Source organism: Gasterosteus aculeatus, chromosome 13 (assembly GCF_964276395.1).
Source record: "Gasterosteus aculeatus chromosome 13, fGasAcu3.hap1.1, whole genome shotgun sequence".
Taxonomy (NCBI): domain Eukaryota; kingdom Metazoa; phylum Chordata; class Actinopteri; order Perciformes; family Gasterosteidae; genus Gasterosteus; species Gasterosteus aculeatus.
The window spans coordinates 355,225-375,438 of record NC_135701.1 but is presented as its reverse complement, the minus strand read 5'-3'; the positions used below and the strand labels follow the sequence as shown (position 1 = coordinate 375,438).

The 20,214-nt window shown below is 39.6% G+C and overlaps 40 non-coding genes across 40 annotated transcripts; all 40 read right to left on the bottom strand.

Annotated features, from left to right (window-relative positions):
- Positions 1-101: 101 nt before the first annotated feature.
- Positions 102-174, bottom strand: trnar-ucg (transfer RNA arginine (anticodon UCG)). Its single transcript has one exon. It is a non-coding gene; the product is annotated as a tRNA-Arg (tRNA).
- Positions 175-656: 482 nt separating this feature from the next.
- trnai-aau (transfer RNA isoleucine (anticodon AAU)) lies at positions 657-730 on the bottom strand. Its single transcript has one exon. It is a non-coding gene; the product is annotated as a tRNA-Ile (tRNA).
- A 248-nt stretch (positions 731-978) lies between these two features.
- Positions 979-1,051, bottom strand: trnar-ucg (transfer RNA arginine (anticodon UCG)). Its single transcript has one exon. It is a non-coding gene; the product is annotated as a tRNA-Arg (tRNA).
- Positions 1,052-1,534: 483 nt separating this feature from the next.
- trnai-aau (transfer RNA isoleucine (anticodon AAU)) lies at positions 1,535-1,608 on the bottom strand. Its single transcript has one exon. It is a non-coding gene; the product is annotated as a tRNA-Ile (tRNA).
- Positions 1,609-1,856: 248 nt separating this feature from the next.
- On the bottom strand, positions 1,857-1,929 carry trnar-ucg (transfer RNA arginine (anticodon UCG)). The gene has a single exon. It is a non-coding gene; the product is annotated as a tRNA-Arg (tRNA).
- Positions 1,930-2,410: 481 nt separating this feature from the next.
- trnai-aau (transfer RNA isoleucine (anticodon AAU)) lies at positions 2,411-2,484 on the bottom strand. Its single transcript has one exon. It is a non-coding gene; the product is annotated as a tRNA-Ile (tRNA).
- Positions 2,485-2,732: 248 nt separating this feature from the next.
- trnar-ucg (transfer RNA arginine (anticodon UCG)) lies at positions 2,733-2,805 on the bottom strand. The gene has a single exon. It is a non-coding gene; the product is annotated as a tRNA-Arg (tRNA).
- A 481-nt stretch (positions 2,806-3,286) lies between these two features.
- Positions 3,287-3,360, bottom strand: trnai-aau (transfer RNA isoleucine (anticodon AAU)). The gene has a single exon. It is a non-coding gene; the product is annotated as a tRNA-Ile (tRNA).
- Positions 3,361-3,608: 248 nt separating this feature from the next.
- trnar-ucg (transfer RNA arginine (anticodon UCG)) lies at positions 3,609-3,681 on the bottom strand. The gene has a single exon. It is a non-coding gene; the product is annotated as a tRNA-Arg (tRNA).
- A 483-nt stretch (positions 3,682-4,164) lies between these two features.
- trnai-aau (transfer RNA isoleucine (anticodon AAU)) lies at positions 4,165-4,238 on the bottom strand. The gene has a single exon. It is a non-coding gene; the product is annotated as a tRNA-Ile (tRNA).
- A 248-nt stretch (positions 4,239-4,486) lies between these two features.
- On the bottom strand, positions 4,487-4,559 carry trnar-ucg (transfer RNA arginine (anticodon UCG)). Its single transcript has one exon. It is a non-coding gene; the product is annotated as a tRNA-Arg (tRNA).
- A 483-nt stretch (positions 4,560-5,042) lies between these two features.
- On the bottom strand, positions 5,043-5,116 carry trnai-aau (transfer RNA isoleucine (anticodon AAU)). Its single transcript has one exon. It is a non-coding gene; the product is annotated as a tRNA-Ile (tRNA).
- Positions 5,117-5,364: 248 nt separating this feature from the next.
- Positions 5,365-5,437, bottom strand: trnar-ucg (transfer RNA arginine (anticodon UCG)). The gene has a single exon. It is a non-coding gene; the product is annotated as a tRNA-Arg (tRNA).
- A 481-nt stretch (positions 5,438-5,918) lies between these two features.
- trnai-aau (transfer RNA isoleucine (anticodon AAU)) lies at positions 5,919-5,992 on the bottom strand. Its single transcript has one exon. It is a non-coding gene; the product is annotated as a tRNA-Ile (tRNA).
- A 248-nt stretch (positions 5,993-6,240) lies between these two features.
- trnar-ucg (transfer RNA arginine (anticodon UCG)) lies at positions 6,241-6,313 on the bottom strand. The gene has a single exon. It is a non-coding gene; the product is annotated as a tRNA-Arg (tRNA).
- A 482-nt stretch (positions 6,314-6,795) lies between these two features.
- trnai-aau (transfer RNA isoleucine (anticodon AAU)) lies at positions 6,796-6,869 on the bottom strand. Its single transcript has one exon. It is a non-coding gene; the product is annotated as a tRNA-Ile (tRNA).
- Positions 6,870-7,117: 248 nt separating this feature from the next.
- On the bottom strand, positions 7,118-7,190 carry trnar-ucg (transfer RNA arginine (anticodon UCG)). Its single transcript has one exon. It is a non-coding gene; the product is annotated as a tRNA-Arg (tRNA).
- A 483-nt stretch (positions 7,191-7,673) lies between these two features.
- trnai-aau (transfer RNA isoleucine (anticodon AAU)) lies at positions 7,674-7,747 on the bottom strand. The gene has a single exon. It is a non-coding gene; the product is annotated as a tRNA-Ile (tRNA).
- A 248-nt stretch (positions 7,748-7,995) lies between these two features.
- Positions 7,996-8,068, bottom strand: trnar-ucg (transfer RNA arginine (anticodon UCG)). The gene has a single exon. It is a non-coding gene; the product is annotated as a tRNA-Arg (tRNA).
- Positions 8,069-8,869: 801 nt separating this feature from the next.
- On the bottom strand, positions 8,870-8,942 carry trnar-ucg (transfer RNA arginine (anticodon UCG)). The gene has a single exon. It is a non-coding gene; the product is annotated as a tRNA-Arg (tRNA).
- A 480-nt stretch (positions 8,943-9,422) lies between these two features.
- On the bottom strand, positions 9,423-9,496 carry trnai-aau (transfer RNA isoleucine (anticodon AAU)). Its single transcript has one exon. It is a non-coding gene; the product is annotated as a tRNA-Ile (tRNA).
- Positions 9,497-10,300: 804 nt separating this feature from the next.
- trnai-aau (transfer RNA isoleucine (anticodon AAU)) lies at positions 10,301-10,374 on the bottom strand. Its single transcript has one exon. It is a non-coding gene; the product is annotated as a tRNA-Ile (tRNA).
- Positions 10,375-10,622: 248 nt separating this feature from the next.
- On the bottom strand, positions 10,623-10,695 carry trnar-ucg (transfer RNA arginine (anticodon UCG)). The gene has a single exon. It is a non-coding gene; the product is annotated as a tRNA-Arg (tRNA).
- A 482-nt stretch (positions 10,696-11,177) lies between these two features.
- On the bottom strand, positions 11,178-11,251 carry trnai-aau (transfer RNA isoleucine (anticodon AAU)). The gene has a single exon. It is a non-coding gene; the product is annotated as a tRNA-Ile (tRNA).
- Positions 11,252-11,499: 248 nt separating this feature from the next.
- Positions 11,500-11,572, bottom strand: trnar-ucg (transfer RNA arginine (anticodon UCG)). Its single transcript has one exon. It is a non-coding gene; the product is annotated as a tRNA-Arg (tRNA).
- A 482-nt stretch (positions 11,573-12,054) lies between these two features.
- Positions 12,055-12,128, bottom strand: trnai-aau (transfer RNA isoleucine (anticodon AAU)). Its single transcript has one exon. It is a non-coding gene; the product is annotated as a tRNA-Ile (tRNA).
- Positions 12,129-12,376: 248 nt separating this feature from the next.
- Positions 12,377-12,449, bottom strand: trnar-ucg (transfer RNA arginine (anticodon UCG)). The gene has a single exon. It is a non-coding gene; the product is annotated as a tRNA-Arg (tRNA).
- Positions 12,450-12,931: 482 nt separating this feature from the next.
- Positions 12,932-13,005, bottom strand: trnai-aau (transfer RNA isoleucine (anticodon AAU)). The gene has a single exon. It is a non-coding gene; the product is annotated as a tRNA-Ile (tRNA).
- A 248-nt stretch (positions 13,006-13,253) lies between these two features.
- trnar-ucg (transfer RNA arginine (anticodon UCG)) lies at positions 13,254-13,326 on the bottom strand. The gene has a single exon. It is a non-coding gene; the product is annotated as a tRNA-Arg (tRNA).
- Positions 13,327-13,809: 483 nt separating this feature from the next.
- trnai-aau (transfer RNA isoleucine (anticodon AAU)) lies at positions 13,810-13,883 on the bottom strand. The gene has a single exon. It is a non-coding gene; the product is annotated as a tRNA-Ile (tRNA).
- An 801-nt stretch (positions 13,884-14,684) lies between these two features.
- Positions 14,685-14,758, bottom strand: trnai-aau (transfer RNA isoleucine (anticodon AAU)). Its single transcript has one exon. It is a non-coding gene; the product is annotated as a tRNA-Ile (tRNA).
- Positions 14,759-15,006: 248 nt separating this feature from the next.
- trnar-ucg (transfer RNA arginine (anticodon UCG)) lies at positions 15,007-15,079 on the bottom strand. Its single transcript has one exon. It is a non-coding gene; the product is annotated as a tRNA-Arg (tRNA).
- A 483-nt stretch (positions 15,080-15,562) lies between these two features.
- trnai-aau (transfer RNA isoleucine (anticodon AAU)) lies at positions 15,563-15,636 on the bottom strand. Its single transcript has one exon. It is a non-coding gene; the product is annotated as a tRNA-Ile (tRNA).
- Positions 15,637-16,437: 801 nt separating this feature from the next.
- On the bottom strand, positions 16,438-16,511 carry trnai-aau (transfer RNA isoleucine (anticodon AAU)). Its single transcript has one exon. It is a non-coding gene; the product is annotated as a tRNA-Ile (tRNA).
- A 248-nt stretch (positions 16,512-16,759) lies between these two features.
- trnar-ucg (transfer RNA arginine (anticodon UCG)) lies at positions 16,760-16,832 on the bottom strand. Its single transcript has one exon. It is a non-coding gene; the product is annotated as a tRNA-Arg (tRNA).
- A 483-nt stretch (positions 16,833-17,315) lies between these two features.
- Positions 17,316-17,389, bottom strand: trnai-aau (transfer RNA isoleucine (anticodon AAU)). Its single transcript has one exon. It is a non-coding gene; the product is annotated as a tRNA-Ile (tRNA).
- An 801-nt stretch (positions 17,390-18,190) lies between these two features.
- On the bottom strand, positions 18,191-18,264 carry trnai-aau (transfer RNA isoleucine (anticodon AAU)). Its single transcript has one exon. It is a non-coding gene; the product is annotated as a tRNA-Ile (tRNA).
- A 248-nt stretch (positions 18,265-18,512) lies between these two features.
- trnar-ucg (transfer RNA arginine (anticodon UCG)) lies at positions 18,513-18,585 on the bottom strand. Its single transcript has one exon. It is a non-coding gene; the product is annotated as a tRNA-Arg (tRNA).
- A 483-nt stretch (positions 18,586-19,068) lies between these two features.
- Positions 19,069-19,142, bottom strand: trnai-aau (transfer RNA isoleucine (anticodon AAU)). The gene has a single exon. It is a non-coding gene; the product is annotated as a tRNA-Ile (tRNA).
- Positions 19,143-19,943: 801 nt separating this feature from the next.
- Positions 19,944-20,017, bottom strand: trnai-aau (transfer RNA isoleucine (anticodon AAU)). The gene has a single exon. It is a non-coding gene; the product is annotated as a tRNA-Ile (tRNA).
- Between the last annotated feature and the right edge of the window lie 197 nt (positions 20,018-20,214).

Sequence of the window (20,214 nt, the reverse complement as noted above, 5' to 3'; positions counted from 1 at the left end):
AATTTAAATATAATGGAAGTATATTTTGTTGGAAACAACAATGCATATATCTGATGAAATTCAACTTTGCACAAGACATCTTACAAATATCTTGGAAGTTTCAACCACGAAGGGACTTGAACCCTCAATCTTCTGATCCGAAGTCAGACGCCTTGTCCATTAGGCCACGTGGTCCCTAAATGCAGCAGTTTCACTTTTTTTTAACTGCTATTATTCACCTGCAGAGTAGGAGGACCAGAAAAATATCTTTCAACACCTGAGGTTTGCAACGCCATCATGAATTTAAACATCTACTGCAAGTGTGGACGGATTTATCGTTGAATGAGTGTTACCAGGGGGTTTTGCGATTTAACTTACAATCACATAGTATCACCATTACGTTCTGACAATGTCAGGTAAAGACACAGTTTAGATTTTTTTTAATTGGCCTGGGAGAATACTTGAGAATGTTACCAGTGGGATCACCTACTGGCTTGGCATTGCTAGACAGGATGAATGGGTTTCCACAAAAAAATATTTGGATGGAGGTAGATCATTGAACCTGGATGGGATGTCGTATCAGCTCACTTTCTATTGGATTCTTCTTTGGAATAGGACAGTTTCAGAGGCTGGAATAACACAGACTAAATAAAAACATATGATATTCTGGCAATCCTTGGCCAGTATGGGGATTGAACCCATGACCTTGGCGTTATTAGCACCACGCTCTGACCATCTGAGCTAACCGGCCCTTTTCTCTTGATTTTATCCAACTACAGTAAATCCAGATTCCAGGCCAAATGAGAACTTCTATGATGCAGGCAGTAAATAATTGTCAATCAGTCGTGAGAGCCTATCACCTTTAATTTCCCCATTAAAATAGACGGGGAAGAGAATGAATTTAACTATAATGGAAGTATATTTTGTTGGAAACAACAATGTATATATCTGATGAAATTCAACTTTGCACAAGACATCTTACAAATATCTTGGAAGTTTCAACCACGAAGGGACTCGAACCCTCAATCTTCTGATCCGAAGTCAGACGCCTTGTCCATTAGGCCACGTGGTCCCTAAATGCAGCAGTTTCACTTTTTTTTAACTGCTATTATTCACCTGCAGAGTAGGAGGACCAGAAAAATATCTTTCAACACCTGAGGTTTGCAACGCCATCATGAATTTAAATATCTACTGCAAGTGTGGACGGATTTATCGTTGAATGAGTGTTACCGGGGTTTTTTTGGGATTTAACTTACAATCACATAGTATCACCATTACGTTCTGACAATGTCAGGTAAAGACACAGTTTAGATTTGTTTTAATTGGCCTGGGAGAATACTTGAGAATGTTACCAGTGGGATCACCTACTGGCTTGGCATTGCTAGACAGAATGAATGGGTTTCCACAAAAAAACCTTTGGATGGAGGTAGATCATTGAACCTGGATGGGATGTAGTAACAGCTGACTTTCTATTGGATTCTTCTTTGGAATAGGACAGTTTCAGAGGCTGGAATAACACAGACTAAATAAAAACATATGATATTCTGGCAATCCTTGGCCAGTATGGGGATTGAACCCATGACCTTGGCGTTATTAGCACCACGCTCTGACCATCTGAGCTAACCGGCCCTTTTCTCTTGATTTTATCCAACTACAGTAAATCCAGATTCCAGGCCAAATGAGAACTTCTATGATGCAGGCAGTAAATAATTGTCAATCAGTCGTGAGAGCCTATCACCTTTAATTTCCCCATTAAAATAGACGGGGAAGAGAATGAATTTAACTATAATGGAAGTATATTTTGTTGGAAACAACAATGTATATATCTGATGAAATTCAACTTTGCACAAGACATCTTACAAATATCTTGGAAGTTTCAACCACGAAGGGACTCGAACCCTCAATCTTCTGATCCGAAGTCAGACGCCTTGTCCATTAGGCCACGTGGTCCCTAAATGCAGCAGTTTCACTTTTTTTTAACTGCTATTATTCACCTGCAGAGTAGGAGGACCAGAAAAATATCTTTCAACACCTGAGGTTTGCAACGCCATCATGAATTTAAATATCTACTGCAAGTGTGGACGGATTTATCGTTGAATGAGTGTTACCGGGTTTTTTTTGGGATTTAACTTACAATCACATAGTATCACCATTACGTTCTGACAATGTCAGGTAAAGACACAGTTTAGATTTGTTTTAATTGGCCTGGGAGAATACTTGAGAATGTTACCAGTGGGATCACCTACTGGCTTGGCATTGCTAGACAGAATGAATGGGTTTCCACAAAAAAACCTTTGGATGGAGGTAGATCATTGAACCTGGATGGGATGTAGTAACAGCTGACTTTCTATTGGATTCTTCTTTGGAATAGGACAGTTTCAGAGGCTGGAATAACACAGACTAAATAAAAACATGATATCCTGGCATTCCTTGGCCAGTATGGGGATTGAACCCATGACCTTGGCGTTATTAGCACCACGCTCTGACCATCTGAGCTAACCGGCCCTTTTCTTTTGGTTGTATCCAACTACAGTAAATCCAGATTTCAGGCCAAATGAGAACTTCTATGATGCAGGCAGTAAATAATTGTCAATCAGTTGTGAGAGCCTATCACCTTTAATTTCCCCATTAAAATAGACGGTGAAGAGAATGAATTTAAATATAATGGAAGTATATTTTGTTGGAAACAACAATGCATATATCTGATGAAATTCAACTTTGCACAAGACATCTTACAAATATCTTGGAAGTTTCAACCACGAAGGGACTTGAACCCTCAATCTTCTGATCCGAAGTCAGACGCCTTGTCCATTAGGCCACGTGGTCCCTAAATGCAGCAGTTTCACTTTTTTTTAACTGCTATTATTCACCTGCAGAGTAGGAGGACCAGAAAAATATCTTTCAACACCTGAGGTTTGCAACGCCATCATGAATTTAAATATCTACTGCAAGTGTGGACGGATTTATCGTTGAATGAGTGTTACCGGGTTTTTTTTGGGATTTAACTTACAATCACATAGTATCACCATTACGTTCTGACAATGTCAGGTAAAGACACAGTTTAGATTTGTTTTAATTGGCCTGGGAGAATACTTGAGAATGTTACCAGTGGGATCACCTACTGGCTTGGCATTGCTAGACAGAATGAATGGGTTTCCACAAAAAAACCTTTGGATGGAGGTAGATCATTGAACCTGGATGGGATGTAGTAACAGCTGACTTTCTATTGGATTCTTCTTTGGAATAGGACAGTTTCAGAGGCTGGAATAACACAGACTAAATAAAAACATGATATCCTGGCAATCCTTGGCCAGTATGGGGATTGAACCCATGACCTTGGCGTTATTAGCACCACGCTCTGACCATCTGAGCTAACCGGCCCTTTTCTTTTGGTTGTATCCAACTACAGTAAATCCAGATTTCAGGCCAAATGAGAACTTCTATGATGCAGGCAGTAAATAATTGTCAATCAGTTGTGAGAGCCTATCACCTTTAATTTCCCCATTAAAATAGACGGTGAAGAGAATGAATTTAAATATAATGGAAGTATATTTTGTTGGAAACAACAATGCATATATCTGATGAAATTCAACTTTGCACAAGACATCTTACAAATATCTTGGAAGTTTCAACCACGAAGGGACTTGAACCCTCAATCTTCTGATCCGAAGTCAGACGCCTTGTCCATTAGGCCACGTGGTCCCTAAATGCAGCAGTTTCACTTTTTTTTAACTGCTATTATTCACCTGCAGAGTAGGAGGACCAGAAAAATATCTTTCAACACCTGAGGTTTGCAACGCCATCATGAATTTAAACATCTACTGCAAGTGTGGACGGATTTATCGTTGAATGAGTGTTACCGGGGTTTTTTTGGGATTTAACTTACAATCACATAGTATCACCATTACGTTCTGACAATGTCAGGTAAAGACACAGTTTAGATTTGTTTTAATTGGCCTGGGAGAATACTTGAGAATGTTACCAGTGGGATCACCTACTGGCTTGGCATTGCTAGACAGAATGAATGGGTTTCCACAAAAAAACCTTTGGATGGAGGTAGATCATTGAACCTGGATGGGATGTAGTAACAGCTGACTTTCTATTGGATTCTTCTTTGGAATAGGACAGTTTCAGAGGCTGGAATAACACAGACTAAATAAAAACATATGATATTCTGGCAATCCTTGGCCAGTATGGGGATTGAACCCATGACCTTGGCGTTATTAGCACCACGCTCTGACCATCTGAGCTAACCGGCCCTTTTCTCTTGATTTTATCCAACTACAGTAAATCCAGATTCCAGGCCAAATGAGAACTTCTATGATGCAGGCAGTAAATAATTGTCAATCAGTTGTGAGAGCCTATCACCTTTAATTTCCCCATTAAAATAGACGGGGAAGAGAATGAATTTAACTATAATGGAAGTATATTTTGTTGGAAACAACAATGTATATATCTGATGAAATTCAACTTTGCACAAGACATCTTACAAATATCTTGGAAGTTTCAACCACGAAGGGACTCGAACCCTCAATCTTCTGATCCGAAGTCAGACGCCTTGTCCATTAGGCCACGTGGTCCCTAAATGCAGCAGTTTCACTTTTTTTTAACTGCTATTATTCACCTGCAGAGTAGGAGGACCAGAAAAATATCTTTCAACACCTGAGGTTTGCAACGCCATCATGAATTTAAACATCTACTGCAAGTGTGGACGGATTTATCGTTGAATGAGTGTTACCGGGGTTTTTTTGGGATTTAACTTACAATCACATAGTATCACCATTACGTTCTGACAATGTCAGGTAAAGACACAGTTTAGATTTGTTTTAATTGGCCTGGGAGAATACTTGAGAATGTTACCAGTGGGATCACCTACTGGCTTGGCATTGCTAGACAGAATGAATGGGTTTCCACAAAAAAACCTTTGGATGGAGGTAGATCATTGAACCTGGATGGGATGTAGTAACAGCTGACTTTCTATTGGATTCTTCTTTGGAATAGGACAGTTTCAGAGGCTGGAATAACACAGACTAAATAAAAACATATGATATTCTGGCAATCCTTGGCCAGTATGGGGATTGAACCCATGACCTTGGCGTTATTAGCACCACGCTCTGACCATCTGAGCTAACCGGCCCTTTTCTCTTGATTTTATCCAACTACAGTAAATCCAGATTCCAGGCCAAATGAGAACTTCTATGATGCAGGCAGTAAATAATTGTCAATCAGTTGTGAGAGCCTATCACCTTTAATTTCCCCATTAAAATAGACGGGGAAGAGAATGAATTTAACTATAATGGAAGTATATTTTGTTGGAAACAACAATGTATATATCTGATGAAATTCAACTTTGCACAAGACATCTTACAAATATCTTGGAAGTTTCAACCACGAAGGGACTCGAACCCTCAATCTTCTGATCCGAAGTCAGACGCCTTGTCCATTAGGCCACGTGGTCCCTAAATGCAGCAGTTTCACTTTTTTTTAACTGCTATTATTCACCTGCAGAGTAGGAGGACCAGAAAAATATCTTTCAACACCTGAGGTTTGCAACGCCATCATGAATTTAAATATCTACTGCAAGTGTGGACGGATTTATCGTTGAATGAGTGTTACCGGGGTTTTTTTGGGATTTAACTTACAATCACATAGTATCACCATTACGTTCTGACAATGTCAGGTAAAGACACAGTTTAGATTTGTTTTAATTGGCCTGGGAGAATACTTGAGAATGTTACCAGTGGGATCACCTACTGGCTTGGCATTGCTAGACAGAATGAATGGGTTTCCACAAAAAAACCTTTGGATGGAGGTAGATCATTGAACCTGGATGGGATGTAGTAACAGCTGACTTTCTATTGGATTCTTCTTTGGAATAGGACAGTTTCAGAGGCTGGAATAACACAGACTAAATAAAAACATGATATCCTGGCAATCCTTGGCCAGTATGGGGATTGAACCCATGACCTTGGCGTTATTAGCACCACGCTCTGACCATCTGAGCTAACCGGCCCTTTTCTTTTGGTTGTATCCAACTACAGTAAATCCAGATTTCAGGCCAAATGAGAACTTCTATGATGCAGGCAGTAAATAATTGTCAATCAGTTGTGAGAGCCTATCACCTTTAATTTCCCCATTAAAATAGACGGTGAAGAGAATGAATTTAAATATAATGGAAGTATATTTTGTTGGAAACAACAATGCATATATCTGATGAAATTCAACTTTGAACAAGACATCTTACAAATATCTTGGAAGTTTCAACCACGAAGGGACTTGAACCCTCAATCTTCTGATCCGAAGTCAGACGCCTTGTCCATTAGGCCACGTGGTCCCTAAATGCAGCAGTTTCACTTTTTTTTAACTGCTATTATTCACCTGCAGAGTAGGAGGACCAGAAAAATATCTTTCAACACCTGAGGTTTGCAACGCCATCATGAATTTAAACATCTACTGCAAGTGTGGACGGATTTATCGTTGAATGAGTGTTACCAGGGGGTTTTGCGATTTAACTTACAATCACATAGTATCACCATTACGTTCTGACAATGTCAGGTAAAGACACAGTTTAGATTTTTTTTAATTGGCCTGGGAGAATACTTGAGAATGTTACCAGTGGGATCACCTACTGGCTTGGCATTGCTAGACAGGATGAATGGGTTTCCACAAAAAAATATTTGGATGGAGGTAGATCATTGAACCTGGATGGGATGTAGTAACAGCTGACTTTCTATTGGATTCTTCTTTGGAATAGGACAGTTTCAGAGGCTGGAATAACACAGACTAAATAAAAACATATGATATTCTGGCAATCCTTGGCCAGTATGGGGATTGAACCCATGACCTTGGCGTTATTAGCACCACGCTCTGACCATCTGAGCTAACCGGCCCTTTTCTCTTGATTTAATCCAACTACAGTAAATCCAGATTTCAGGCCAAATGAGAACTTCTATGATGCAGGCAGTAAATAATTGTCAATCAGTTGTGAGAGCCTATCACCTTTAATTTCCCCATTAAAATAGACGGTGAAGAGAATGAATTTAAATATAATGGAAGTATATTTTGTTGGAAACAACAATGCATATATCTGATGAAATTCAACTTTGCACAAGACATCTTACAAATATCTTGGAAGTTTCAACCACGAAGGGACTCGAACCCTCAATCTTCTGATCCGAAGTCAGACGCCTTGTCCATTAGGCCACGTGGTCCCTAAATGCAGCAGTTTCACTTTTTTTTAACTGCTATTATTCACCTGCAGAGTAGGAGGACCAGAAAAATATCTTTCAACACCTGAGGTTTGCAACGCCATCATGAATTTAAATATCTACTGCAAGTGTGGACGGATTTATCGTTGAATGAGTGTTACCGGGTTTTTTTGGGGATTTAACTTACAATCACATAGTATCACCATTACGTTCTGACAATGTCAGGTAAAGACACAGTTTAGATTTTTTTTAATTGGCCTGGGAGAATACTTGAGAATGTTACCAGTGGGATCACCTACTGGCTTGGCATTGCTAGACAGGATGAATGGGTTTCCACAAAAAAATATTTGGATGGAGGTAGATCATTGAACCTGGATGGGATGTAGTAACAGCTGACTTTCTATTGGATTCTTCTTTGGAATAGGACAGTTTCAGAGGCTGGAATAACACAGACTAAATAAAAACATATGATATTCTGGCAATCCTTGGCCAGTATGGGGATTGAACCCATGACCTTGGCGTTATTAGCACCACGCTCTGACCATCTGAGCTAACCGGCCCTTTTCTCTTGATTTTATCCAACTACAGTAAATCCAGATTCCAGGCCAAATGAGAACTTCTATGATGCAGGCAGTAAATAATTGTCAATCAGTTGTGAGAGCCTATCACCTTTAATTTCCCCATTAAAATAGACGGTGAAGAGAATGAATTTAAATATAATGGAAGTATATTTTGTTGGAAACAACAATGCATATATCTGATGAAATTCAACTTTGCACAAGACATCTTACAAATATCTTGGAAGTTTCAACCACGAAGGGACTCGAACCCTCAATCTTCTGATCCGAAGTCAGACGCCTTGTCCATTAGGCCACGTGGTCCCTAAATGCAGCAGTTTCACTTTTTTTTAACTGCTATTATTCACCTGCAGAGTAGGAGGACCAGAAAAATATCTTTCAACACCTGAGGTTTGCAACGCCATCATGAATTTAAATATGTACTGCAAGTGTGGACGGATTTATTGTTGAATGAGTGTTACCAGGGGGTTTTGCGACTTAACTTACAATCACATAGTATCACCATTACGTTCTGACAATGTCAGGTAAAGACACAGTTTAGATTTTTTTTAATTGGCCTGGGAGAATACTTGAGAATGTTACCAGTGGGATCACCTACTGGCTTGGCATTGCTAGACAGGATGAATGGGTTTCCACAAAAAAATATTTGGATGGAGGTGGATCATTGAACCTGGATGGGATGTCGTATCAGATCACTTTCTATTGGATTCTTCTTTGGAATAGGACAGTTTCAGAGGCTGGAATAACACAGACTAAATAAAAACATGATATCCTGGCAATCCTTGGCCAGTATGGGGATTGAACCCATGACCTTGGCGTTATTAGCACCACGCTCTGACCATCTGAGCTCCAGGCCCTTTTCTCTTGATTTTATCCAACTACAGTAAATCCAGATTCCAGGCCAAATGAGAACTTCTATGATGCAGGCAGTAAATAATTGTCAATCAGTTGTGAGAGCCTATCACCTTTAATTTCCCCATTAAAATAGACGGTGAAGAGAATGAATTTAAATATAATGGAAGTCTATTTTGTTGGAAACAACAATGCATATATCTGATGAAATTCAACTTTGCACAAGACATCTTACAAATATCTTGGAAGTTTCAACCACAAAGGGACTCGAACCCTCAATCTTCTGATCCGAAGTCAGACGCCTTGTCCATTAGGCCACGTGGTCCCTAAATGCAGCAGTTTCACTTTTTTTTAACTGCTATTATTCACCTGCAGAGTAGGAGGACCAGAAAAATATCTTTCAACACCTGAGGTTTGCAACGCCATCATGAATTTAAATATGTACTGCAAGTGTGGACGGATTTATTGTTGAATGAGTGTTACCAGGGGGTTTTGCGACTTAACTTACAATCACATAGTATCACCATTACGTTCTGACAATGTCAGGTAAAGACACAGTTTAGATTTTTTTTAATTGGCCTGGGAGAATACTTGAGAATGTTACCAGTGGGATCACCTACTGGCTTGGCATTGCTAGACAGGATGAATGGGTTTCCACAAAAAAATATTTGGATGGAGGTAGATCATTGAACCTGGATGGGATGTCGTATCAGATCACTTTCTATTGGATTCTTCTTTGGAATAGGACAGTTTCAGAGGCTGGAATAACACAGACTAAATAAAAACATGATATCCTGGCAATCCTTGGCCAGTATGGGGATCGAACCCATGACCTTGGCGTTATTAGCACCACGCTCTGACCATCTGAGCTAACCGGCCCTTTTCTCTTGATTTTATCCAACTACAGTAAATCCAGATTCCAGGCCAAATGAGAACTTCTATGATGCAGGCAGTAAATAATTGTCAATCAGTTGTGAGAGCCTATCACCTTTAATTTCCCCATTAAAATAGACGGTGAAGAGAATGAATTTAAATATAATGGAAGTATATTTTGTTGGAAACAACAATGCATATACCTGATGAAATTCAACTTTGCACAAGACTTCTTACAAATATCTTGGAAGTTTCAACCAAGAAGGGACTCGAACCCTCAATCTTCTGATCGGAAGTCAGACGCCTTGTCCATTAGGCCACGTGGTCCCTAAATGCAGCAGTTTCACTTTTTTTTAACTGCTATTATTCACCTGCAGAGTAGGAGGACCAGAAAAATATCTTTCAACACCTGAGGTTTGCAACGCCATCATGAATTTAAATATCTACTGCAAGTGTGGACGGATTTATCGTTGAATGAGTGTTACCGGGTTTTTTTTGGGATTTAGCTTACAATCACATAGTATCACCATTACGTTCTGACAATGTCAGGTAAAGACACAGTTTAGATTTTTTTTAATTGGCCTGGGAGAATACTTGAGAATGTTACCAGTGGGATCACCTACTGGCTTGGCATTGCTAGACAGGATGAATGGGTTTCCACAAAAAAATATTTGGATGGAGGTAGATCATTGAACCTGGATGGGATGTAGTAACAGCTGACTTTCTATTGGATTCTTCTTTGGAATAGGACAGTTTCAGAGGCTGGAATAACACAGACTAAATAAAAACATATGATATTCTGGCAATCCTTGGCCAGTATGGGGATTGAACCCATGACCTTGGCGTTATTAGCACCACGCTCTGACCATCTGAGCTAACCGGCCCTTTTCTCTTGATTTTATCCAACTACAGTAAATCCAGATTCCAGGCCAAATGAGAACTTCTATGATGCAGGCAGTAAATAATTGTCAATCAGTTGTGAGAGCCTATCACCTATAATTTCCCCATTAAAATAGACGGTGAAGAGAATGAATTTAAATATAATGGAAGTATATTTTGTTGGAAACAACAATGCATATATCTGATGAAATTCAACTTTGCACAAGACATCTTACAAATATCTTGGAAGTTTCAACCACGAAGGGACTCGAACCCTCAATCTTCTGATCCGAAGTCAGACGCCTTGTCCATTAGGCCACGTGGTCCCTAAATGCAGCAGTTTCACTTTTTTTTAACTGCTATTATTCACCTGCAGAGTAGGAGGACCAGAAAAATATCTTTCAACACCTGAGGTTTGCAACGCCATCATGAATTTAAATATCTACTGCAAGTGTGGACGGATTTATTGTTGAATTAGTGTTACCAGGGGGTTTTGTGATTTAACTTACAATCACATAGTATCACCATTACGTTCTGACAATGTCAGGTAAAGACACAGTTTAGATTTTTTTTAATTGGCCTGGGAGAATACTTGAGAATGTTACCAGTGGGATCACCTACTGGCTTGGCATTGCTAGACAGGATGAATGGGTTTCCACAAAAAAATATTTGGATGGAGGTAGATCATTGAACCTGGATGGGATGTAGTAACAGCTGACTTTCTATTGGATTCTTCTTTGGAATAGGACAGTTTCAGAGGCTGGAATAACACAGACTAAATGAAAACATATGATATTCTGGCAATCCTTGGCCAGTATGGGGATTGAACCCATGACCTTGGCGTTATTAGCACCACGCTCTGACCATCTGAGCTAACCGGCCCTTTTCTCTTGATTTTATCCAACTACAGTAAATCCAGATTCCAGGCCAAATGAGAACTTCTATGATGCAGGCAGTAAATAATTGTCAATCAGTTGTGAGAGCCTATCACCTATAATTTCCCCATTAAAATAGACGGTGAAGAGAATGAATTTAAATATAATGGAAGTATATTTTGTTGGAAACAACAATGCATATATCTGATGAAATTCAACTTTGCACAAGACATCTTACAAATATCTTGGAAGTTTCAACCACGAAGGGACTCGAACCCTCAATCTTCTGATCCGAAGTCAGACGCCTTGTCCATTAGGCCACGTGGTCCCTAAATGCAGCAGTTTCACTTTTTTTTAACTGCTATTATTCACCTGCAGAGTAGGAGGACCAGAAAAATATCTTTCAACACCTGAGGTTTGCAACGCCATCATGAATTTAAATATCTACTGCAAGTGTGGACGGATTTATCGTTGAATGAGTGTTACCAGGGGGTTTTGCGATTTAACTTACAATCACATAGTATCACCATTACGTTCTGACAATGTCAGGTAAAGACACAGTTAAGATTTTTTTTAATTGGCCTGGGAGAATACTTGAGAATGTTACCAGTGGGATCACCTACTGGCTTGGCATTGCTAGACAGGATGGATGGGTTTCCACAAAAAAATATTTGGATGGAGGTAGATCATTGAACCTGGATGGGATGTAGTAACAGCTGACTTTCTATTGGATTCTTCTTTGGAATAGGACAGTTTCAGAGGCTGGAATAACACAGACTAAATAAAAACATATGATATTCTGGCAATCCTTGGCCAGTATGGGGATTGAACCCATGACCTTGGCGTTATTAGCACCACGCTCTGACCATCTGAGCTAACCGGCCCTTTTCTCTTGATTTTATCCAACTACAGTAAATCCAGATTCCAGGCCAAATGAGAACTTCTATGATGCAGGCAGTAAATAATTGTCATTCAGTCGTGAGAGCCTATCACCTTTAATTTCCCCATTAAAATAGACGGTGAAGAGAATGAATTTAAATATAATGGAAGTATATTTTGTTGGAAACAACAATGCATATATCTGATGAAATTCAACTTTGCACAAGACATCTTACAAATATCTTGGAAGTTTCAACCACGAAGGGACTCGAACCCTCAATCTTCTGATCCGAAGTCAGACGCCTTGTCCATTAGGCCACGTGGTCCCTAAATGCAACAGTTTCATTGTTTTTTAACTGCTATTATTCACCTGCAGAGTAGGAGGACCAGAAAAATGTCTTTCAACACCTGAGGTTTGCAACGCCATCATGAATTTAAACATCTACTGCAAGTGTGGACGGATTTATCGTTGAATGAGTGTTACCAGGGGGTTTTGCGATTTAACTTACAATCACATAGTATCACCATTACGTTCTGACAATGTCAGGTAAAGACACAGTTTAGATTTTTTTTAATTGGCCTGGGAGAATACTTGAGAATGTTACCAGTGGGATCACCTACTGGCTTGGCATTGCTAGACAGGATGAATGGGTTTCCACAAAAAAATATTTGGATGGAGGTAGATCATTGAACCTGGATGGGATGTAGTAACAGCTGACTTTCTATTGGATTCTTCTTTGGAATAGGACAGTTTCAGAGGCTGGAATAACACAGACTAAATAAAAACATATGATATTCTGGCAATCCTTGGCCAGTATGGGGATTGAACCCATGACCTTGGCGTTATTAGCACCACGCTCTGACCATCTGAGCTAACCGGCCCTTTTCTCTTGATTTAATCCAACTACAGTAAATCCAGATTTCAGGCCAAATGAGAACTTCTATGATGCAGGCAGTAAATAATTGTCAATCAGTTGTGAGAGCCTATCACCTTTAATTTCCCCATTAAAATAGACGGTGAAGAGAATGAATTCAAATATAATGGAAGTATATTTTGTTGGAAACAACAACGCTCATACCTGAGGAAATTCAACTTTGCACAAGACATCTAACAAATATCTTGGAAGTTTCAACCACGAAGGGACTCGAACCCTCAATCTTCTGATCCGAAGTCAGACACCTTGTCCATTAGGCCACGTGGTCCCTAAATGCAGCAGTTTCACTTTTTTTTAACTGCTATTATTCACCTGCAGAGTAGGAGGACCAGAAAAATATCTTTCAACACCTGAGGTTTGCAACGCCATCATGAATTTAAACATCTACTGCAAGTGTGGACGGATTTATCGTTGAATGAGTGTTACCAGGGGGTTTTTGCGATTTAACTTACAATCACATAGTATCACCATTACGTTCTGACAATGTCAGGTAAAGACACAGTTTAGATTTTTTTTAATTGGCCTGGGAGAATACTTGAGAATGTTACCAGTGGGATCACCTACTGGCTTGGCATTGCTAGACAGGATGAATGGGTTTCCACAAAAAAATATTTGGATGGAGGTAGATCATTGAACCTGGATGGGATGTAGTAACAGCTGACTTTCTATTGGATTCTTCTTTGGAATAGGACAGTTTCAGAGGCTGGAATAACACAGACTAAATAAAAACATATGATATTCTGGCAATCCTTGGCCAGTATGGGGATTGAACCCATGACCTTGGCGTTATTAGCACCACGCTCTGACCATCTGAGCTAACCGGCCCTTTTCTCTTGGTTTTATCCAACTACAGTAAATCCAGATTTCAGGCCAAATGAGAACTTCTATGATGCAGGCAGTAAATAATTGTCAATCAGTTGTGAGAGCCTATCACCTTTAATTTCCCAATTAAAATAGACGGTGAAGAGAATGAATTTAACTATAATGGAAGTATATTTTGTTGGAAACAAAAATGCATATATCTGATGAAATTCAACTTTGCGCAAGACTTCTTACAAATATCTTGGAAGTTTCAACCAAGAAGGGACTCGAACCCTCCATCTTCTGATCCGAAGTCAGACGCCTTGTCCATTAGGCCACGTGGTCCCTAAATGCAGGAGTTTCACTTTTTTTTAACTGCTATTATTCACCTGCAGAGTAGAAGGACCAGAAAAATATCTTTCAACACCTGAGGTTTGCAACGCCATCATGAATTTAAATATGTACTGCAAGTGTGGACGGATTTATTGTTGAATGAGTGTTACCAGGGGGTTTTGCGACTTAACTTACAATCACATAGTATCACCATTACGTTCTGACAATGTCAGGTAAAGACACAGTTTAGATTTTTTTTAATTGGCCTGGGAGAATACTTGAGAATGTTACCAGTGGGATCACCTACTGGCTTGGCATTGCTAGACAGGATGAATGGGTTTCCACAAAAAAATATTTGGATGGAGGTAGATCATTGAACCTGGATGGGATGTCGTATCAGCTCACTTTCTATTGGATTCTTCTTTGGAATAGGACAGTTTCAGAGGCTGGAATAACACAGACTAAATAAAAAGATGATATCCTGGCAATCCTTGGCCAGTATGGGGATTGAGCCCATGACCTTGGCGTTATTAGCACCACGCTCTGACCATCTGAGCTAACCGGCCCTTTTCTCTTGATTTTATCCAACTACAGTAAATCCAGATTTCATGCCAAATGAGAACTTCTATGATGCAGGCAGTAAATAATTGTCAATCAGTTGTGAGAGCCTATCACCTTTAATTTCCCCATTAAAATAGACGGTGAAGAGAATGAATTCAAATATAATGGAAGTATATTTTGTTGGAAACAACAACGCTCATAACTGAGGAAATTCAACTTTGCACAAGACATCTAACAAATATCTTGGAAGTTTCAACCACGAAGGGACTCGAACCCTCAATCTTCTGATCCGAAGTCAGACACCTTGTCCATTAGGCCACGTGGTCCCTAAATGCAGCAGTTTCACTTTTTTTTAACTGCTATTATTCACCTGCAGAGTAGGAGGACCAGAAAAATATCTTTCAACACCTGAGGTTTGCAACGCCATCATGAATTTAAACATCTACTGCAAGTGTGGACGGATTTATCGTTGAATGAGTGTTACCAGGGGGTTTTTGCGATTTAACTTACAATCACATAGTATCACCATTACGTTCTGACAATGTCAGGTAAAGACACAGTTTAGATTTTTTTTAATTGGCCTGGGAGAATACTTGAGAATGTTACCAGTGGGATCACCTACTGGCTTGGCATTGCTAGACAGGATGAATGGGTTTCCACAAAAAAATATTTGGATGGAGGTAGATCATTGAACCTGGATGGGATGTAGTAACAGCTGACTTTCTATTGGATTCTTCTTTGGAATAGGACAGTTTCAGAGGCTGGAATAACACAGACTAAATAAAAACATATGATATTCTGGCAATCCTTGGCCAGTATGGGGATTGAACCCATGACCTTGGCGTTATTAGCACCACGCTCTGACCATCTGAGCTAACCGGCCCTTTTCTCTTGGTTTTATCCAACTACAGTAAATCCAGATTTCAGGCCAAATGAGAACTTCTATGATGCAGGCAGTAAATAATTGTCAATCAGTTGTGAGAGCCTATCACCTTTAATTTCCCAATTAAAATAGACGGTGAAGAGAATGAATTTAACTATAATGGAAGTATATTTTGTTGGAAACAAAAATGCATATATCTGATGAAATTCAACTTTGCGCAAGACTTCTTACAAATATCTTGGAAGTTTCAACCAAGAAGGGACTCGAACCCTCCATCTTCTGATCCGAAGTCAGACGCCTTGTCCATTAGGCCACGTGGTCCCTAAATGCAGGAGTTTCACTTTTTTTTAACTGCTATTATTCACCTGCAGAGTAGAAGGACCAGAAAAATATCTTTCAACACCTGAGGTTTGCAACGCCATCATGAATTTAAATATGTACTGCAAGTGTGGACGGATTTATTGTTGAATGAGTGTTACCAGGGGGTTTTGCGACTTAACTTACAATCACATAGTATCACCATTACGTTCTGACAATGTCAGGTAAAGACACAGTTTAGATTTTTTTTAATTGGCCTGGGAGAATACTTGAGAATGTTACCAGTGGGATCACCTACTGGCTTGGCATTGCTAGACAGGATGAATGGGTTTCCACAAAAAAATATTTGGATGGAGGTAGATCATTGAACCTGGATGGGATGTCGTATCAGCTCACTTTCTATTGGATTCTTCTTTGGAATAGGACAGTTTCAGAGGCTGGAATAACACAGACTAAATAAAAAGATGATATCCTGGCAATCCTTGGCCAGTATGGGGATTGAGCCCATGACCTTGGCGTTATTAGCACCACGCTCTGACCATCTGAGCTAACCGGCCCTTTTCTCTTGATTTTATCCAACTACAGTAAATCCAGATTTCATGCCAAATGAGAACTTCTATGATGCAGGCAGTAAATAATTGTCAATCAGTTGTGAGAGCCTATCACCTTTAATTTCCCCATTAAAATAGACGGTGAAGAGAATGAATTCAAATATAATGGAAGTATATTTTGTTGGAAACAACAACGCTCATACCTGAGGAAATTCAACTTTGCACAAGACATCTAACAAATATCTTGGAAGTTTCAACCACGAAGGGACTCGAACCCTCAATCTTCTGATCCGAAGTCAGACACCTTGTCCATTAGGCCACGTGGTCCCTAAATGCAGCAGTTTCACTTTTTTTTAACTGCTATTATTCACCTGCAGAGTAGGAGGACCAGAAAAATATCTTTCAACACCTGAGGTTTGCAACGCCATCATGAATTTAAACATCTACTGCAAGTGTGGACGGATTTATCGTTGAATGAGTGTTACCAGGGGGTTTTTGCGATTTAACTTACAATCACATAGTATCACCATTACGTTCTGACAATGTCAGGTAAAGACACAGTTTAGATTTTTTTTAATTGGCCTGGGAGAATACTTGAGAATGTTACCAGTGGGATCACCTACTGGCTTGGCATTGCTAGACAGGATGAATGGGTTTCCACAAAAAAATATTTGGATGGAGGTAGATCATTGAACCTGGATGGGATGTAGTAACAGCTGACTTTCTATTGGATTCTTCTTTGGAATAGGACAGTTTCAGAGGCTGGAATAACACAGACTAAATAAAAACATATGATATTCTGGCAATCCTTGGCCAGTATGGGGATTGAACCCATGACCTTGGCGTTATTAGCACCACGCTCTGACCATCTGAGCTAACCGGCCCTTTTCTCTTGGTTTTATCCAACTACAGTAAATCCAGATTTCAGGCCAAATGAGAACTTCTATGATGCAGGCAGTAAATAATTGTCAATCAGTTGTGAGAGCCTATCACCTTTAATTTCCCAATTAAAATAGACGGTGAAGAGAATGAATTTAACTATAATGGAAGTATATTTTGTTGGAAACAAAAATGCATATATCTGATGAAATTCAACTTTGCGCAAGACTTCTTACAAATATCTTGGAAGTTTCAACCAAGAAGGGACTCGAACCCTCCATCTTCTGATCCGAAGTCAGACGCCTTGTCCATTAGGCCACGTGGTCCCTAAATGCAGGAGTTTCACTTTTTTTTAACTGCTATTATTCACCTGCAGAGTAGAAGGACCAGAAAAATATCTTTCAACACCTGAGGTTTGCAACGCCATCATGAATTTAAATATGTACTGCAAGTGTGGACGGATTTATTGTTGAATGAGTGTTACCAGGGGGTTTTGCGACTTAACTTACAATCACATAGTATCACCATTACGTTCTGACAATGTCAGGTAAAGACACAGTTTAGATTTTTTTTAATTGGCCTGGGAGAATACTTGAGAATGTTACCAGTGGGATCACCTACTGGCTTGGCATTGCTAGACAGGATGAATGGGTTTCCACAAAAAAATATTTGGATGGAGGTAGATCATTGAACCTGGATGGGATGTCGTATCAGCTCACTTTCTATTGGATTCTTCTTTGGAATAGGACAGTTTCAGAGGCTGGAATAACACAGACTAAATAAAAAGATGATATCCTGGCAATCCTTGGCCAGTATGGGGATTGAGCCCATGACCTTGGCGTTATTAGCACCACGCTCTGACCATCTGAGCTAACCGGCCCTTTTCTCTTGATTTTATCCAACTACAGTAAATCCAGATTTCATGCCAAATGAGAACTTCTATGATGCAGGCAGTAAATAATTGTCAATCAGTTGTGAGAGCCTATCACCTTTAATTTCCCCATTAAAATAGACGGTGAAGAGAATGAATTCAAATATAATGGAAGTATATTTTGTTGGAAACAACAAAGCTCATACCTGAGGAAATTCAACTTTGCACAAGACATCTAACAAATATCTTGGAAGTTTCAACCACGAAGGGACTCGAACCCTCAATCTTCTGATCCGAAGTCAGACACCTTGTCCATTAGGCCACGTGGTCCCTAAATGCAGCAGTTTCACTTTTTTTTAACTGCTATTATTCACCTGCAGAGTAGGAGGACCAGAAAAATATCTTTCAACACCTGAGGTTTGCAACGCCATCATGAATTTAAACATCTACTGCAAGTGTGGACGGATTTATCGTTGAATGAGTGTTACCAGGGGGTTTTTGCGATTTAACTTACAATCACATAGTATCACCATTACGTTCTGACAATGTCAGGTAAAGACACAGTTTAGATTTTTTTTAATTGGCCTGGGAGAATACTTGAGAATGTTACCAGTGGGATCACCTACTGGCTTGGCATTGCTAGACAGGATGAATGGGTTTCCACAAAAAAATATTTGGATGGAGGTAGATCATTGAACCTGGATGGGATGTAGTAACAGCTGACTTTCTATTGGATTCTTCTTTGGAATAGGACAGTTTCAGAGGCTGGAATAACACAGACTAAATAAAAACATATGATATTCTGGCAATCCTTGGCCAGTATGGGGATTGAACCCATGACCTTGGCGTTATTAGCACCACGCTCTGACCATCTGAGCTAACCGGCCCTTTTCTCTTGGTTTTATCCAACTACAGTAAATCCAGATTTCAGGCCAAATGAGAACTTCTATGATGCAGGCAGTAAATAATTGTCAATCAGTTGTGAGAGCCTATCACGTTTAATTTCCCAATTAAAATAGACGGTGAAGAGAATGAATTTAACTATAATGGAAGTATATTTTGTTGGAAACAAAAATGCATATATCTGATGAAATTCAACTTTGCGCAAGACTTCTTACAAATATCTTGGAAGTTTCAACCAAGAAGGGACTCGAACCCTCCATCTTCTGATCCGAAGTCAGACGCCTTGTCCATTAGGCCACGTGGTCCCTAAATGCAGGAGTTTCACTTTTTTTTAACTGCTATTATTCACCTGCAGAGTAGGAGGACCAGAAAAATATCTTTCAACACCTGAGGTTTGCAACGCCATCATGAATTTAAATATGTACTGCAAGTGTGGACGGATTTATTGTTGAATGAGTGTTACCAGGGGGTTTTGCGACTTAACTTACAATCACATAGTATCACCATTACGTTCTGACAATGTCAGGTAAAGACACAGTTTAGATTTTTTTTAATTGGCCTGGGAGAATACTTGAGAATGTTACCAGTGGGATCACCTACTGGCTTGGCATTGCTAGACAGGATGAATGGGTTTCCACAAAAAAATATTTGGATGGAGGTAGATCATTGAACCTGGATGGGATGTCGTATCAGCTCACTTTCTATTGGATTCTTCTTTGGAATAGGACAGTTTCAGAGGCTGGAATAACACAGACTAAATAAAAAGATGATATCCTGGCAATCCTTGGCCAGTATGGGGATTGAGCCCATGACCTTGGCGTTATTAGCACCACGCTCTGACCATCTGAGCTAACCGGCCCTTTTCTCTTGATTTTATCCAACTACAGTAAATCCAGATTTCATGCCAAATGAGAACTTCTAAAATGCAGGTAGTAAACAATTGTCAGTCAGTTGTGAGAGCCTATCACCTTTAATTTCCCCATTAAAATACACGGTGAAGAGAATGAATTTAACTATAATGGAAGTATATTTTGTTGGAAACAAAAATGCATATAT